Genomic DNA, 16,414 nt, shown 5'->3' on the forward strand with positions numbered 1-16,414 from the left:
ACTATTTGTCTACTTGACCTTTATGATCATATCTGCACGGTCAGAATCAGACACGAGAGAACACTTTGTGTTCTTTAGAGTAACTGGGCATTGAGATCTTGGTAACAGAGTTATCAAGTTAAACATTCCAGGCTTACATCCCAAAACAGTATTTGTAGACTTTGATTCTATCCATTTAAATCAGTGCTGCAGATCTGAGATTGACAGAAATCCAGGACCAGTCAAAGCATCTTCTTCCAGGAATGGGTAGAAACAGTAATGTCTAGACGGAAGTATTTGGGATAGCAAAGGAAGCATACTAGAAATACAGATGTGTAAGCCAAACTGATGTTTCCTCACACTGGGGCCAATGCTCAAAAGTTCAAGGTGGATTTTCACTCTACCACAAAACTAGCACAGAAAAATTGCAATAGCAAGCTCATAGTAATGAGTATGCAAATTCATGTCTCATTAAGATCGTGGCAAATCTGCTGCTCAGCACAAAATATATCAGTGATAGGCTCAGGCACTAACAGGAAAGTTGACATGGAGAAAAGAAACCCCCATCCTCAAAGACTCAACAAGCATAGAGATTAGGACAACTGGCCAAATGAACTATGCTTTTCTGAAGCACAGAAAACTATTACTGGCTGGTGTTGCCAGAAAAAAAGAGCACAACTTTAAACAAACAAATAAACCCGCAGCATTAAAGGCTCAGCAGGTATAGTCATGCGCTCTTTACCTCACCTCATTTCATAATCTTTTGTTCGGTTACCTTAGCAACAGTTATGCTTGCTGCTCTGTGTCGTAGGAACTCGGTCATGTGCTCACCGCCTCTCTCTGTCATTGGCTGAGGTCTCACTGTTACCCTAGCAGCACGCTAGGTCTTGCCGTATTCCGCCAGCTAGGCGGTGGGTAGCAGCGCGGCACGGCGGATGCTGGTGCAGTGGGCGGAGTTTTCTGAAAAGTTGCAAAGACCGACTTGAGCCCGGTCTTCTGCCGGTGGTGGATATGCTCGTGCTCATTTAGTGAGCTAGGCAGAGGGAAGTTCCCGGAGCAGGCCTGTAGGAATCGCTGCTGGTAGGGTAAAGATTAAAGCGTCGTTACGAGAGTTGAGGGGAGGAAAAGGGAGCACACAGATGCTGGTCCTGCAAAGGGGGGGGGGGGGGGTTGAGTCGTGAGTGACGGTTGAATGCGATTAATGCAGAACACCTTCACATATACTGTATGTACACCTATTCTTCCATATTCCATTATACAATCATGATCTTCATCTCAACCTTCTGCACACCTGTCCTCCCTCCAGCTATCAGTGCCATACTAATGTCTGTGGCTGTACAGACACAACTATGTTGGGGGTGCCAGTGGTCGTGTTGCACAGGACACAACTTCAGTTTGGTATGATCCTGCCCATAGTCCCTCCCACACTGTTCCACATTCAGGTACTGCCAAAAAATCAGCTTAATCTCGAGGACCCAATCCCTATTCTCTTTCTCCTTCATGGTGCTATCTTGCTACCCCAAACCAGATGCTACTTCTCCATTCTCTGGTATTATCACACAACTTGCACCCGCAATTGACATGAACAGCAGTGATGTTTTTGTTTTCTCCACAAGGGCTCAGGGGCTGCCAGCGATTCCTATACTGCTGGTGTACAAAAAACTTCTGTATCGTAAGGTGCGCATTCTGAGGGAGTGCACTGCCGCAACAGTTACTCATCAGGAAATGCTCGATAGGACAATTTACCCTTTTTCAACACCCATTTTCCCACACAAGCATGTTAAAATATAATCATTTTTCAAGCCAGATGTTCTCATATCTGGAAAAAGTGCCATGAACCCTTGAACTAAATTGGAAAGGGTGGTTTAGACCAGTGGTTCCCAACCCTGTCCTGGAGGAACACCAGGCCAATTGGGTTTTCAGGCTAGCCCTAATGAATATGCATGAAGCAAATTTGCATGCCTATCACTTCCATCATATGCAAATCTCTCTCATGCATATTCATTAGGGTAGCCTGAAAACCCGATTGGCCTGGTGTTCCTCCAGGACAGGGTTGGGAATCACTGGTTTAGACATACAAAATTATTGTAAGATGCATTGATGATGCGCTCCATACAGTGAGATGGCTTGATTGCTAGTGCAGATTCTTATAGCATTTATAAGCAGATTCAATCAGTCCAACCGTAAAGCACAGTTACTTACCGTAACAGTTGTTATCCATGGACAGCAGGCAGATATTCCCACACATGGGTGACGTCACCGACAGAGCCCCGCAATGGACAGCCTCGAAAGCAACTTGCTTGAAGATCTTGAGCTTTTGAGTGCTGCAGCGTGCATGTGCGCGTGCCTTCCCGCCTGAACTAGGGGGCACATCTCCTGTGAGGATCCTCAGTTAAGATACCAAGCCAAGAAGCCAACCAGGGGAGGTGGGAGGGTTGTGGGAATATCTGCCTGCTGTCCCTGGATAACAACTGTTACGGTAAGTAACTGTGCTTTATCCCAGGACAAGCAGGCAGCATATTCCCACACATGGGTGACCTCCAAGCTAATCAACAAAAAGGGATGGAGGGAAGTTGGCAATTTAAGAGAATAGATTTTGCAAAACAGATTGGCCAAAATGGCCATCCCTCCTGGATAAAGTATCCAGACAGTAATGAGAGGTGAAAGTATGAACCGAGGACCAAGTGGCAGCTTTGCAGATTTCCTCAATAGGAGTTGACCTGAGGAAAGCTACCGATGCCGCCATAGCTCGAACTTTGTGGCCCGTCACTCGACCTTGCAGAGGAAGACCAGCCTGAGCATAGCAGAACGAGATGCAAGCAGCCATCCAGTTGGAGATGGTACGCTTCGAGATAGGGCGACCCAATCTATTCGGATCAAAAGAGATGAAGAGTTGAGGAGATGTTCTGTGAGATTGAGTACGTTGGAGATAGAAAGCCAAAGCGCGTTTGCAATCCAACGTATGAAGTGCCACTTCTCCAGGGTGAGAATGCGGCTTTGGAGAAAAGACCGGCAAAACAATAGATTGGTTGAGGTGAAATTCCGAAACAACTTTAGGTAAGAATTTAGGGTGAGTACGCAGGACTACCTTATCATGATGAAAAACTGTGTAAGGAGGGTCCACAACCAAAGCTTGCAACTCACTGACATGGCGAGCCGAAGTGAGGGCAATTAAGAAAACAGCTTTCCAAGTGAGGTACTTAAGATGAACTTGGTCAATGGGTTCAAAAGGAGGTTTCATCAGTTGAGCCAGAACAACATTAAGGTCCCAAACCACAGACGGCGGTTTAAGTGGTGGATGAAGATTAAACAGCCCTTTCATAAAGCGGGAAATCATAGGATGCGCAGAAAGAGGTTTACCATCCAGAGGCTGATGAAAAGCAGCAATAGCACTGAGATGAACTCGAATAGATGTAGATTGAAGGCCTGATTGGGACAAGTGAAGTAAGTAGTCCAAAACCGACGGTAAATAGGAAGACATCAGATGAAGCTGACGAGAGGAACACCAAGCAGAAAATCTAGTCCACTTCTGGCCATAACATTGACGGGTGGACGGTTTCCTGGAAGCAAGAAAAACATCTTGAACAGACTGAGAAAATTGAGAAGGGTCTGTCATGTAGAAAGGTACCAAGCTGTCAAGTGAAGAGACTGCAGATTGGGATGAAGCAAAGACCCTTGACTCTGAGTGAGCAGAGAAGGAAAAACTGGTAGAAGTAGAGGCTCCCTGGTGCTGAGTTGAAGTAGAAGGGAGTACCACGGTTGTCTGGGCCATCGAGGAGCTATCAGAATCATAGTGGCATGCTCTGACTTCAGTTTGACAAGAGTCTTGAGAATCAGAGGAAACGGAGGGAAAGCATAAAGAAACTGATTCCTCCAGTTCAGAACAAAGGCATCTGCCTCGAGACGATGAGGCGAGAAGATGCGGGAGCAAAACAGAGGGAATTTGGAGTTGCTAGGCGATGCAAACAGGTCTATCTGAGGGGTCCCCCATCGGAGAAACACCTGACGTAGCGTGGGGGAATTGAGTGTCCATTCGTGAGGCTGCAACAGACGACTCAATTTGTCTGCCAGACAGTTCTGTTGACCTTGTATGTAGACAGCTCGGAGAAAGATGTGAGAAATCGCCCATTGCCACAATCTCAGAGCTTCCTGACAAAGAGAGTGAGATCCAGTCCCTCCCTGTTTGTTGACATAATACATGGCCACTTGATTGTCTGTCCGAACAAATACCACCTGGTCGTGAAGAAGATGAAGAAAAGCTTTGAGAGCAACGGAAATCGCTCTGAATTCCAACAGATTGATATGACACCGACGATCTGTTGAGTACGGAGACCATCTACGTGGGCTCCCCACGTGTAGGTGGACAAATCTGTCGTGAGCACTTTCTGATGAGGAAGAATGTGGAACTGCAAACCTCTGGAAAGATTGGAAGAGAGCATCCACCAGCGAGAGACTTCCTGAACAAAGGAGTCACTGTTATATGGCGAGAAGGCGGGTCCATTGCTTGTTGCCATTGAGACGCCAGGGTCCACTGAGGAATGCGAAGGTGCAGTCTGGCAAGGGGAGTTACATGAACCTTAGACGCCATGTGACCGAGCAGCACCATCATCTGAAGGGCAGAAAGGGTCGAAAGGGAAGACACTTGCCGTTAGAGTCGACAGAGGGTTTCTTGGCGATTAAATGGCAAGAACGCTCTCATTTTGACAGAGTCCAGAGTCGCGACAATAAATTGCAGGGACTGGGCTGGAACTAACTGAGACTTGGGAAAGTTGATGTGGAACCCCAGACTTTGAAGAAAAGCAATAGTCTGATGGGTCGCTGTTGTAACCCCTTGAAAAGAAGGTGCTTTGATAAGCCAATCATCGAGGTAAGGAAACACTTGAAGCCCTCGAGAGCGTAGAGCCGCAGCCACCACGACCAGACACTTGGTGAATACTCTGGGGGAGGCTGCAAGACCGAAGGGAAGAACCCTGTATTGAAGATGGAGGTTCCCCACCTTGAACCTGAGATATTTGCGAAAGTTTGGATGAACAGAATATGAGTATAAGCCTTTTTGAGATCCAGTGAGCACATCCAATCCCCCTGATCCATGAGGGAATACAAGGTTGGCAGCGAGAGCATGCAAAATTTCTCTTTGACTAGAAATTTGTTGAGGGCTCGAAGATCCAGAATGGGTCGCAAATCCCCCGTCTTCTTGGGCACCAGGAAATACCTGGAGTAGAATCCTAGATTGTGTTGAGAAGGAGGAATCTCCTCCACCGCTCGAAGGCGAAGAAGCGCCTGAGCCTCTTGAAGAAGAAGGGGGAGTTGCGAGGAACTGGGGGCACCTGAATCAGGCGCAGAGAGTATCCCTCGCGGATAATTGTCAGTACCCAGAGGTCCGATGTGATACTTTCCCAACGTGATGAAAACAGGGAAAGGCGACCTCCAATAGGCAGAGGAGAATTTTGCAGGGAGGATGGAATGCTCAAGACCGGAACGTCAAAAAGACGGAGCCGGTTTCGTTGTAGCAGGAGTCTGAGGTTTCTGAGGATGTTGATGTTGAGGACGTCGAGGAGGAGGCCTAGAAAAAACTGGAGTCGTCTTCATCGGATAACGACGAGCTGGTGGTTTGTATGCCCTAGCAGTAGATGGTTTGGGTTTGGACCTGATCAGAGAAGCAAAGGAGCGCTCATGCTCCGAAAGTCTTTTAGTGGCAGCTTCAATCGAGTCGTCGAACAACTCATTCCCCTGACAAGGTAAGTTGGCAAGGCGGTCCTGCAAATTAGGATCCATGTCGACTATGCGAAGCCATGCAAGGTGACGCATGGCAACAGCAAAAGCGGACACCCTCGAAGAAAGCTCAAAAGCATCATAAGATGCCTGCAACATAAAAAGCCTCAACTGGGAAAGAGTTTGAAGGATCTGTTTAAATTCAGACAGACGGTGTTTGGACAAGTCAAAAAATGGTTAAAGTAGGATGTAAAGACATAGTTGTAATTTAATATCCTGTTTGCCATCATAGAATTTTGATATAATCTACGACCAAACTTGTCCATAGTGCGTCCTTCACGTCCAGGAGGGACAGTAGCAGACACCTTAGATGGATGAGCCTTCTTGAGGGAGGATTCGACCACCAAAGATTGGTGGGAAAGCTGTGACTTTTCAAAACCTTTACAGGGGACAGTGCTATATCGTGACTCCAACTTTGATGGAATAGCCGTGACGGAGTATGGTGTTTCCATATTGCGGATGAAGGTCTGCTTAAGCACCGGTGTCATGGGGAGGCGCAAAGTCTCCTTAGGAGGATGTGGAAGTTCCATGTCTGCCAAATATTCTGGGGTATACTTGGAATCTGAATGTAAATCCAAATGAAGAGCTTGCCCCATGTCATAGACAAACTTGGCAAAGGAAGATGATTTTGAAGAAGAAGCTTCCTCAGGAGAGGCAGACCTGGAACGAGGAGCTACAGAATAAGAAGGCGAAGCCTCACGTGAATATTGGGACACTGGCTCCGATTCTACTCGCACTGTCACTGAAGAAGCCTCACTCCCAGTCTGAGGCGGGGTAAAGGAATGTTTCCTTTTTAGACTCCTCGAGAGAGATGTTCTCGGAGTCCGAGGGGTAGAATGCCTCGAAGCTGAAGAAGAAACATCCCGAGGAAAGACCTTGAGGGAGGAGTCCTCGACCTCGAATGCCTCGAAGAAATAGAAGAGGGAAGCTTCGGCTCAGAGCTAGGAAGGTGCCTCGAAGAAACCTCCGAAGGCCTCGAGCTCTTTGAAGGAAGATGTCTCGACGGCCTCACCCGATGTTTCGGAAGAGGCAAAGAGGGTCTCGAAGCAAGATCCGACGAGGAATCAGAGGAAGAGACTCTTCTACGAGACCTACCCCGTGGATGCTGTTCAGGCTGGTCCACCCGAGGCAAGGTCGAAGAAGGAACCAACCGAGCCACAATGGAAGAAATTTGTGTAGTCAAGATGGACTTGAGCATATCTTCAAACATCGGCACCGAGACCAAAGGATTCTGTGGTACAGGTGCTGCCGTGCGATCCAAGGAGGGCGACCTCGATTTAGAATATTCCCGAGACTTGGCGGCACGTTTGGCAGAAGGTCTCGACGATAGAGTGGCACCCGAAGCCCCGGGTAGCGTGGATAGAGACTCTGGTGGCTTCTTGGACATGGTACCTGTAAAGGAAGCAGGAGACTTACCCCCAGATGTAGGCTTCGAGGACGAGATCACGAGGGCCTTCGAGGCCGAGGACCCTGAGGTCTTTGAGGCCGAGGCTGAAGCAGGTGTCGAGGGTGAGAGCTTCGTACCCGAGGTTGTCCCCGATGACGAGGCCTTTGGTCCCGAAGTCGAGACAGTCGGGGCCGAGGCTTTTTCATGCTCCATGTGGAACAGTTGAAGAAACCTGTCGCAGCGGCGGCGAAAAGCACGAGGCTGAAGGGTCAGGCAGCGATCACAATCCTCCGGACGATGACTGCCACCTAAACAGACTATACACCGACTATGAGGGTCGGTGATCGAAATCCTCCTGCCGCACTGGTAGCAATGTTTAAACCCGGTTACAGGCCGGGACATAGAAAAAATAAATTCCGTACCGGAAAAAGAGAGGACCTAGGTAGGCCTACCGTATTTTCACGCATATAACGCGCGCGTTATACGCGTTTTTACCTACCGCGCATACCCCTCGCGCGTTATATGCGTGAGCGCGGTATACAAAAGTTTTAAAACATAGTTCCCACCCCGCCCGACGCCCGATTCACCCCCCCCAGCAGGACCGCTCGCACCCCCACCCCGAACGACCGCTCGCACGCGCTCCCACCCGCACCCGCATCCACGATCGGAGCAAGAGGGAGCCCAAGCCCTCTTGCCCGGCCGACTCCCCGACGTCCGATACATCCCCCCCCCCCCCCGGCAGGACCACTCGCACCCCCACCCCGAACGACCGCTCGCACGCGCTCCCACCCGCACCCGCATCCACGATCGGAGCAAGAGGGAGCCCAAGCCCTCTTGCCCGGCCGACTCCCCGACGTCCGATACATCCCCCCCCCCGGCAGGACCACTCGCACCCCCACCCCGAACGACCGCTCGCACGCGCTCCCACCCGCACCCGCATCCACGATCGGAGCAAGAGGGAGCCCAAGCCCTCTTGCCCGGCCGACTCCCCGACGTCCGATACATCCCCCCCCCCGGCAGGACCACTCGCACCCCCACCCCGAAGGACCGCCGACTTCCCGACAATATCGGGCCAGAAGGGAGCCCAAACCCTCCTGGCCACGGCGACCCCCTAACCCCACCCCGCACTACATTACGGGCAGGAGGGATCCCAGGCCCTCCTGCCCTCGACGCAAACCCCCCTCCCCCCCAACGAACGCCCCCCCCAAGAACCTCCGACCGCTCCCCCAGCCGACCCGCGACCCCCCTGGCGACCCCCCACCCCCCTTCCCCGTACCTTTGGTAGTTGGCCGGACAGACGGGAGCCAAACCCGCCTGTCCGGCAGGCAGCCAACGAAGGAATGAGGCCGGATTGGCCCATCCATCCTAAAGCTCCGCCTACTGGTGGGGCCTAAGGCGCGTGGGCCAATCAGAATAGGCCCTGGAGCCTTAGGTCCCACCTGGGGGCGCGGCCTGAGGCACATGGGCCGACCATGTGCCTCAGGCCGCGCCCCCAGGTGGGACCTAAGGCTCCAGGGCCTATTCTGATTGGCCCACGCGCCTTAGGCCCCACCAGTAGGCGGAGCTTTAGGATGGATGGGCCAATCCGGCCTCATTCCTTTGTTGGCTGCCTGCCGGACAGGCGGGTTTGGCTCCCGTCTGTCCGGCCAACTACCAAAGGTACGGGGAAGGGGGGTGGGGGGGTCGTGGGGGTCGCCAGGGGGGTCGCGGGTCGGCTGGGGGAGCGGTCGGAGGTTCTTGGGGGGGGCGTTCGTTGGGGGGGAGGGGGGTTTGCGTCGAGGGCAGGAGGGCCTGGGATCCCTCCTGCCCGTAATGTAGTGCGGGGTGGGGTTAGGGGGTCGCCGTGGCCAGGAGGGTTTGGGCTCCCTTCTGGCCCAACTACCAAAGGTACGGGGAAGGGGGGTGGGGGGGTCGTGGGGGTCGCCAGGGGGGGGTCACGGGTCGGCTGGGGGGGCGGTCGGAGATTCTTGTGGGGGGGCAGTCGTTGGGGGGAGGGGGGTTTGCGTCGAGGGCAGGAGGGCCTGGGATCCCTCCTGCCCGTAATGTAGTGCGGGGTGGGGTTAGGGGGTCGCCGTGGCCAGGAGGATTTGGGCTCCCTCCTGGCCCGATATTGTTGGGGAGTCGGCGGTCCTTCGGGGGGAGGGATGTATCGGACGTCGGGGGGGGGGCATCAGGCTTTCAGGATGGGGACAGACCTTCAAGGGGGGACAGTGCACGGAAGTCAGGGGGGGTGAACGGAGAGTCGGAAAGTCAGGGCGGGCGAAAGGAGCGTCGGGCAGCATGCGCGGTATACCCGTGAGCGCGGTATACCAAAGTTTTTGTACATATCATCGTGATTTCTGCGCGCTATACCCGTGTGCGCGTTTTATACGGGTGCGCGTTATTTGCGTGAAAATACGGTAAGCCCTCAAAAACCGGTGACAAAAAAAGAAAGATAATATTATTATTATTTTTTTTTTTTATATATAACTAAAAAGAAAAAGAGAAAAAGGGAACGATCCTGAGCACAGCGACCGAAGAAAAAGTGAGCCGCGGTGATGAGAAGGCAAACGCTGCAGAGCTATGAGAACAAGTCTGCTCAGCTCCGCGGAAAACAAATAACTGAGGATCCTCACAGGAGATGCGCCCCCCTAGTTTGGACGGGAAGGCACGTGCGCATGCGCGCTACAGCACTCGAAAGCTCGAGATCTTCAAGCAAGTTGCTTTCGAGGCTGTCCGCTGCAGGGCTCCATCGGTGACGTCACCCATGTGTGGGAATATGCTGCCTGCTTGTCCTGGGATAACACTTGACATGCTTTCTTAGCAAGCATTTATACAAATGCTGTTGTGCTGGTGCCATCTAGTGGTTATGGAGAAAAAGACTAGGAAGCAACAATGAAAATTTCTGTTTTTTGATGTACAGTAGATTAGAAAATAGTTTGTATGAGCAAGATCTAGGAAAGATTGACTAGTAATTGGAAAATAGATCTCATTTACCAGTTGAAAAAGCAGAGTGTTTTTGCAAATTCCTTTGTGTTCAGTAAAAGATATCACATTTTTGTTTACTGTTTGACTCTTAAGTGTTTAAACTTTGAAAAATTTTCTTCAGCTGTCTGATCTTCAGAAAGTAAGACTTTCTCAGCTAGAGAGAGCTTTTTCTTATGCAGGTCCAACACTTACTTTGGTTGGACAGTTTTCAATCTCATCTCTCAATTTCCGGAAGGAAAATACAAATTATGTAGGTTTTTTGGGTTTTTTTTTAATTCACTCACTTGATTCTTCTTTTCTGCAATAATGGTCCTGAGTGTAATTTTTGTGGCCATTATTTTACTGTTCACTGAAAGGGAATTCATGGGAAGGGAGTGAAGCAAGATGGTGACAGCTTGTGGGACATATTCCAACAGTTTTCACTGCAGAGGTCAAATGTGGTTTTGTTTCTTCTGTTGATGGTGTTTGAGTGTTGAAACAGTGACACTGAGTGCATGTGTTTCCAGTGATAAAAGCTGCTGCTCCTACTGTGAATGCAGTGATTCTTAAACCTGTCTTGTGTGACCCCCAGCTAGTAGAATTTTCAAGATATCCCTAATGAATATACATGAGGCAGATTTACATATCACAGAGGTGATAGACATGCAAATCTGCCTCCTGCATATTCATTAGGGATATCTTGAAAACCCGACTGGCTGGGGGTCCCCCAGGACAGGTTTAAGAACCACTGACCTAATGGATATTCTAGTGCAATAGGTGAGACATTCTAGACATGTGGGTTACCTCCCAATGGCCGCATGCCATATGCAGAAGGAATCCACTCTGGATTATTTCTGTGACTCTACTTCACTGGGAGCTCCATTACCAACTGTAGTTTTTTCCTTTGTAGTTTTTCCCTTCTGCTTGTGTTTCTGTTCTGTTCTCCCTTTTTCTTATTGTATTCAGTGTTTTCGTCCCCTTTTAGGAATTTCTTTGTGCTTGGAGTGATTATTAAACTCTGCGTGCATTGAGAACACACTGACTTTGGTCTGCAGCTGACAGGCCAGTCCCAGTGGGTACCTGTTGGCTAGCCTGCATTGGTTTCTTGGGAGCTTGGGTCCATCCCCACGTTTTTCCTCCTGCTGAACAGGTTTGAGCGTAGGCTGTTAAGGTATACCTAGGAGACTTAGTGGTGTCTTGCAGGGTACCAGCTGCATTTTTTGCCTCCGCCTTTTCCTGATCGCATCCGTCGGTACACGAGGGTGAAGGTACAGTTAGACACCGTGTCTGACTGGCAACCAGAAGATCAACGTCGAAGAGGCATTCCCAGCATGAGTCAGTGATTCTCCGATTCTAGCTTCTTTCAGAGAGCTGAGGCATGCTGCAGCATATTTCCAGCAAAAGTTACAATGAGTAAGGCCTTTGAGGTGGATCAGGGTGTGTGTGTGTGTGTGTGTCTGACTTTGGCAGTTTGAGGTTTCTGCATGTCCCCTTCTGTGTTCCCCCAACTGAAAAATCCTAAAATTGCCATTTATATGAAATCTATTGCGATTTTGGCTCAAATTTCTTAACGGTGGCCATCTTGGATTTTTAGCGATCTTTTTTTCAAAAGCTCCCTGCACTTCCAAAACTGCAATTTTTGCCTCAAAACCTGTTGGGATGGAGTCCATGGGCTCTCCTATTGTGAATTCTTGCCAATATTGTGCAACTTTAGCACCACAGGAGTATCCTTGCACCACGTACTGCGTGGCACAACCAGTGGAGCTGGCTGCACAAAGCTTAGCCTCACCTCCAAGTAAGCAGGTGACAAAACGCTCAGCTAGCCCATTGGGGTGGCCTTCTCTTTTTTTTCAGGGCTCGGCAGGGCTAAAAGTTCCGCAAGGACAGATGTGAATCTTCCTTAGCCCAAGAAACGCAAGGTGAAGTCATCTAAGGGCAACTTTGCACCCTAGAGTCTGGAGGCTTTCACAGATTTCATGAAATATCTGTGGAATGTGTTTCAAAATGTCTGTTATTCATCTGCGCATTCCCGCTCTGCCACAGACTTGTCGTTTGCAGCTCTGCTTCCTTGGGCACGGCCTTATTGCAATCAGCTGCTGTTCGTGGGCAGGCTGATGACCTGGGGGATACTTATGATGATGACCAGCTTGCTGACCCTTTGTTTTCAGGTGTTGTGCTTCCCAAGCCCGGGGTTCCGGGGCTGTATGTCGGATCTTCAGATCCCTCAGAGGCTTTAGAACCAGGGGACAATCGCATGGTTCTCCATTTATTTATGTATGTGGCTTTGCCAGATCTCATTTCGGAGTCTATGTAGGAGTTGAATTTAATCACTCAGCTGGCTCCATCCACTTCCTCTTCGTGGCTATGTCATGTGCACTTGCAGTCCTTCCTTCTTTCCCTGGCATCCTGATATAAGCATTCTGATCTTGGAGCAGTGGGCCTCTCCAGAGGGTGTTCTCTGGGTTTCAAGAGCCATGTCTCATCTCTTTGCTATGGCACAGAAGTGCCAGCAGCTTATTGGGTAGCCAAAGGTGGACTCTTTGGTAGTGCAGGTGACTTAAGTGCAACTCTTTAGTGAGGGTGGTGTGGTGCTCAAAGACATGCAAGACCGCTGGGTGGTGAGCAGCTAGCCTTGCTCTTAAGTGTGCAAAGTGTACAGAAATAATGGCAAATGATGAAAATGTTCCCAAAAAGATTATTGATTTTATTAATTTCCATAACAAATATCAAAAGATTATTTGCATCATGGGATTTTTACAGAAGCCAAAATCTGGCATTTCTAGCAAAGAATCCAACTCTTTACTTAGTTGTTCACCAATATATACCTTCTATCCAGTATGATATCATCACTTGTCAACCAATCAGCCGACATAGGAAAAAAGTTTCACAAATAATATTTTTGTTTACATTAATTTCTGAATATGCATAAAACATTATAGTATACCCAATACACTTTTTGTCATTCTCAAAAATTAAATCAAACAGTTTGTCTGTTAAAGCCAGCCTGTATTTCTGCTTTCAGCATCTGCTGATAAGTTTGTCCCTGTCAGTACAGAAGAAGGAGGAGAGGCTATTCCCCCCACAGAGTAGAGAGAGTTGCTTAGCTTAAAGGTCAGAGAGGTTAAATTACAGATGTGGTACTTTTCAGAATTTCCTTAGGTTTAAAATATGTTTTTCAAAACCAATTCTCATGTTTAATATACATTCACATACATAATCACTCATGGGATCCCATTCGCACACCCATATCACACACAACACAGTATATTGCATTCATAAAATACATATCTGTATTCAAAAATGTGAAACCCTATATCTTCCACAAGCCAGACTGAGAGGTCTGGTATTAATTAGAGCCATGAGGCTCAAGGCGGGAAAACTGCACAAAGACACAGAGAGGACAGAGAAAGACAGAAAACAAGATGGAGTCATCAATCCCTCTAGAACAGGGGTCTCAAAGTCCCTCCTTGAGGGCTGCAATCCAGTCAGGTTTTCAGGATTTCCCCATTGAATATGCATGAGATCTATGTGCATGCACTGCTTTCAATGCATATTCATTGGGGAAATCCTGAAAACCCGACTGGATTGCGGCCCTCAAGGAGGGATTTTGAGATCCCTGCTCTAGAAGTATGTTACACATTACCTGATTCCCTCTTTGGTCTGGCTTAATAGCAAAATACATAAAGAGAATATTATTATGCTTTTCCTTAATATTAATCTGTAGTGTGTTTTTCTGGCCTTGGCTACATCCATATTCATATTTTCATGCACCCACTTTTTTGTACGCTTCTATTGGGTGTGGCCTTAACTTTCATATGCTTATTAGAGAATGACACGGTGGCGGTTTACCCGCGGCTACCGCATTTAGCCGCGGGTAACCCGCCGGAACGGGGAAAGAAAAATAGCAGTCGCTGCGGGGACGGGGACAAGGCCATTCACCGCCCCGTGGAGCGGTGAATGGTCATGTCTCCGCAGTGAGGTATCAAAGATCGCGCAGTCCCCGCAGCCACCGCCCGTAGCGTTTTGCCAGCTCCCTCCCTCCACCTCACCTTATATTTCGAGTTTGCCGGCTTCCTTTTTCCCGAGCCGCACACGTTCGCACAGCCGTGCACGCGCGGCTGCGCGAGTCAATCAGTTTTCTCCTCTGACGCAACCGGAAACAGGAAGTTGCAGGAGAGGAGAAGTTTGATTGACTCGCGCAGCCGCGCGTGCACGGCTTTTTGAATGCGTGCGGCTCGGGAAAAAGGAAGCCGTCAAACTCAGAATATAAGGTGAGGTGGAGGGAGGGTGGGGGCTGCTGGACCTTTATTTAAGTATATAAATACTTAAATAAATATTGAGGCCTCTGCCTTGGGGCAGAATGATTTGTTTGTAATGTCTGCCGGTGCAGAGTCCAAGCGCTGGAGTGCATTCCAGGCGATCTAGGAGCCCTATTGGAATACGCTCACTCATCAACAACATAGTCTTATATTGAATAAATAATTGGTTTCTGTGGGTGGAAGTTGGTGAGGGGAGTTGTACTGATTATGGGATGGTGGTAGTTTTTTTTTGAGGGGGAGGGATGTTATAATATATGGGAAAAAAAAACTCTCCTGCAAATCTATTTTTCTCTTTCTGCTTTCTCTTAAACATTGGCCTCTACTGTTCACTTCTTTGGTATTGTATCATATTTTTATCTTACATTTGTTTATTATTGTAAAATTCTTCTGTAATCGGTAACTTGGACTGGATGTATTCCTATTTGGCCTTTGTTTGTTTGTTATGTGGTTTGCTCACAATAAAGATGAGTATATATTTTTTTTAAATGATTCACCATGGTGGCTCCACATTTTGATTCAATTGCATTACAAGCAACATTTCCCACAGCCCTTCTCTCATGTTTTCCACTCCCTTCTCGGTATCATCAGCCTGAGTGAGAGTGGTTCTTTAACTTGCAAACATTTGTACACAGCCTGTGCTCTTTCATAATACAGGGACGACGAGGGCAACCTATTAATATAATGGTGGCGCTGCTGATTTGCTTACACATCTCTAGTTCAGCAGCAGGAACTTTGATTTATAAGAATGGAATAAGAGTACTAAGGCTTATATGGATGCTGCGGGGACGGTGACGGGGTGGTGAATGGGATGGCGGTGACGGTGACGGGGTGGTGAAGGGAACGGCGGTGACGGGGCGGTGCAGAGGATGGTGGGCCGGGGACGGGGCGGTGACGGGAACAGATTTTTCCCCCGTGTCATTCTCTAATGCTTATATCTAACTAGAGTTACCCAGAACCATATGAAAAGCAGGCGTTACATGTAGAAAAAAATCCATAAAATACTTGCACCATCATGTCCTGCACACTATCCATTCCATTAATGCACCATAGCGCCCCCTACAGCCCACGAGTGGCACCTCAGTGGATGTGGTTCTCAGGAGTCTCTCTGAAGCAGTGGCTTTAGGCATAAAGGCTGCTTTGACGGTGTCCTTTGTCACACGTGCTCGTCTGTCATCTATGCACACTGGAGAGGGAGGCTATGGTGCCCCTCCTCAGCTGCTTGTGGCTGGAGGGGATTATGTTGCTGATGCCTTATATGACCTTATACGGATCCTGGGTAAAGTCTTAGCATATTCAATTTCTGCTCGCAGAATGCTCTGGATTTGACAATGAGCTGGTGATTCCACCTCCAAGGCTACTCTAGTTAGGCTTCTCATTAAAGGGCAGTTGTTGTTTGGCAAGGACCTGGACGATCTCATGAATTCAGTGATGGACCATTGCCCTATGACCTTGCTGATAGCCCTCTAAACGTTTAGGGCGTTCTAATTTTCATGGCTTCAGGAGTTCCTGTCCCTATTCTAGTGCCATGTCTCAAAGGTTTTCACAGGGCTACAGGCAGTGGTTCTTTGGCTCCAGGCGTGCCCAACCTTCTACCTCCTGTTCAGCTCCCTCTGTCAAAAAGATGCAATAATGCCAGGCCAAGTCATGCCCTTCTTCAGTTAGGGGGCAAATTTCAGCATTTCTGCAGACCTGGGAACGCATTACGTCTGACATTATTTGATCGAGCTACAAGCTGGAATTTGCTCGACCTCTGATGGATTGGTTCATGGACTCTCCTGCAGGGTGCCCAGACAAAGCAGTCAGAGTGCAAGCCACTGTACAAAGATTGCTGGATGTTCAGGCCATAGAATTGGTGCCGCCTGAGTTCTTGGGCTCAAGCAGATTCCATATACAGTAAAACCTTGGTTTGTGAGCATAATTCGTTCCAAAAGCATGCTTGTAAACCAAAGCAAATTTCCCCATAGTAAATAATGGAAACTCAGACGATTCGTTCCACAATCCAAAAACTTTA

At 48.8% G+C, this 16,414-nt stretch overlaps 1 protein-coding gene across 4 annotated transcripts in view; it reads left to right on the top strand.

The window, feature by feature from the left end:
* Positions 1-884: 884 nt before the first annotated feature.
* Positions 885-16,414, top strand: part of TMEM232 (transmembrane protein 232) — a 179,989-nt gene continuing 164,459 nt past the window's right edge. For 3 of the 4 annotated variants that reach the window (XM_033929133.1, XM_033929135.1, XM_033929136.1), the window contains exon 1: positions 885-1,059. The gene's annotated coding sequence lies outside the window, so the exon portion shown is untranslated. Of the gene's footprint in view, positions 1,065-16,414 lie in introns of all 4 variants that reach the window. The other variant, XM_033929134.1, reaches the window with a different exon arrangement.

The sequence above is a fragment of the Geotrypetes seraphini genome, chromosome 1 (assembly GCF_902459505.1).
Source record: "Geotrypetes seraphini chromosome 1, aGeoSer1.1, whole genome shotgun sequence".
Taxonomy (NCBI): Eukaryota; Metazoa; Chordata; class Amphibia; order Gymnophiona; family Dermophiidae; genus Geotrypetes; species Geotrypetes seraphini.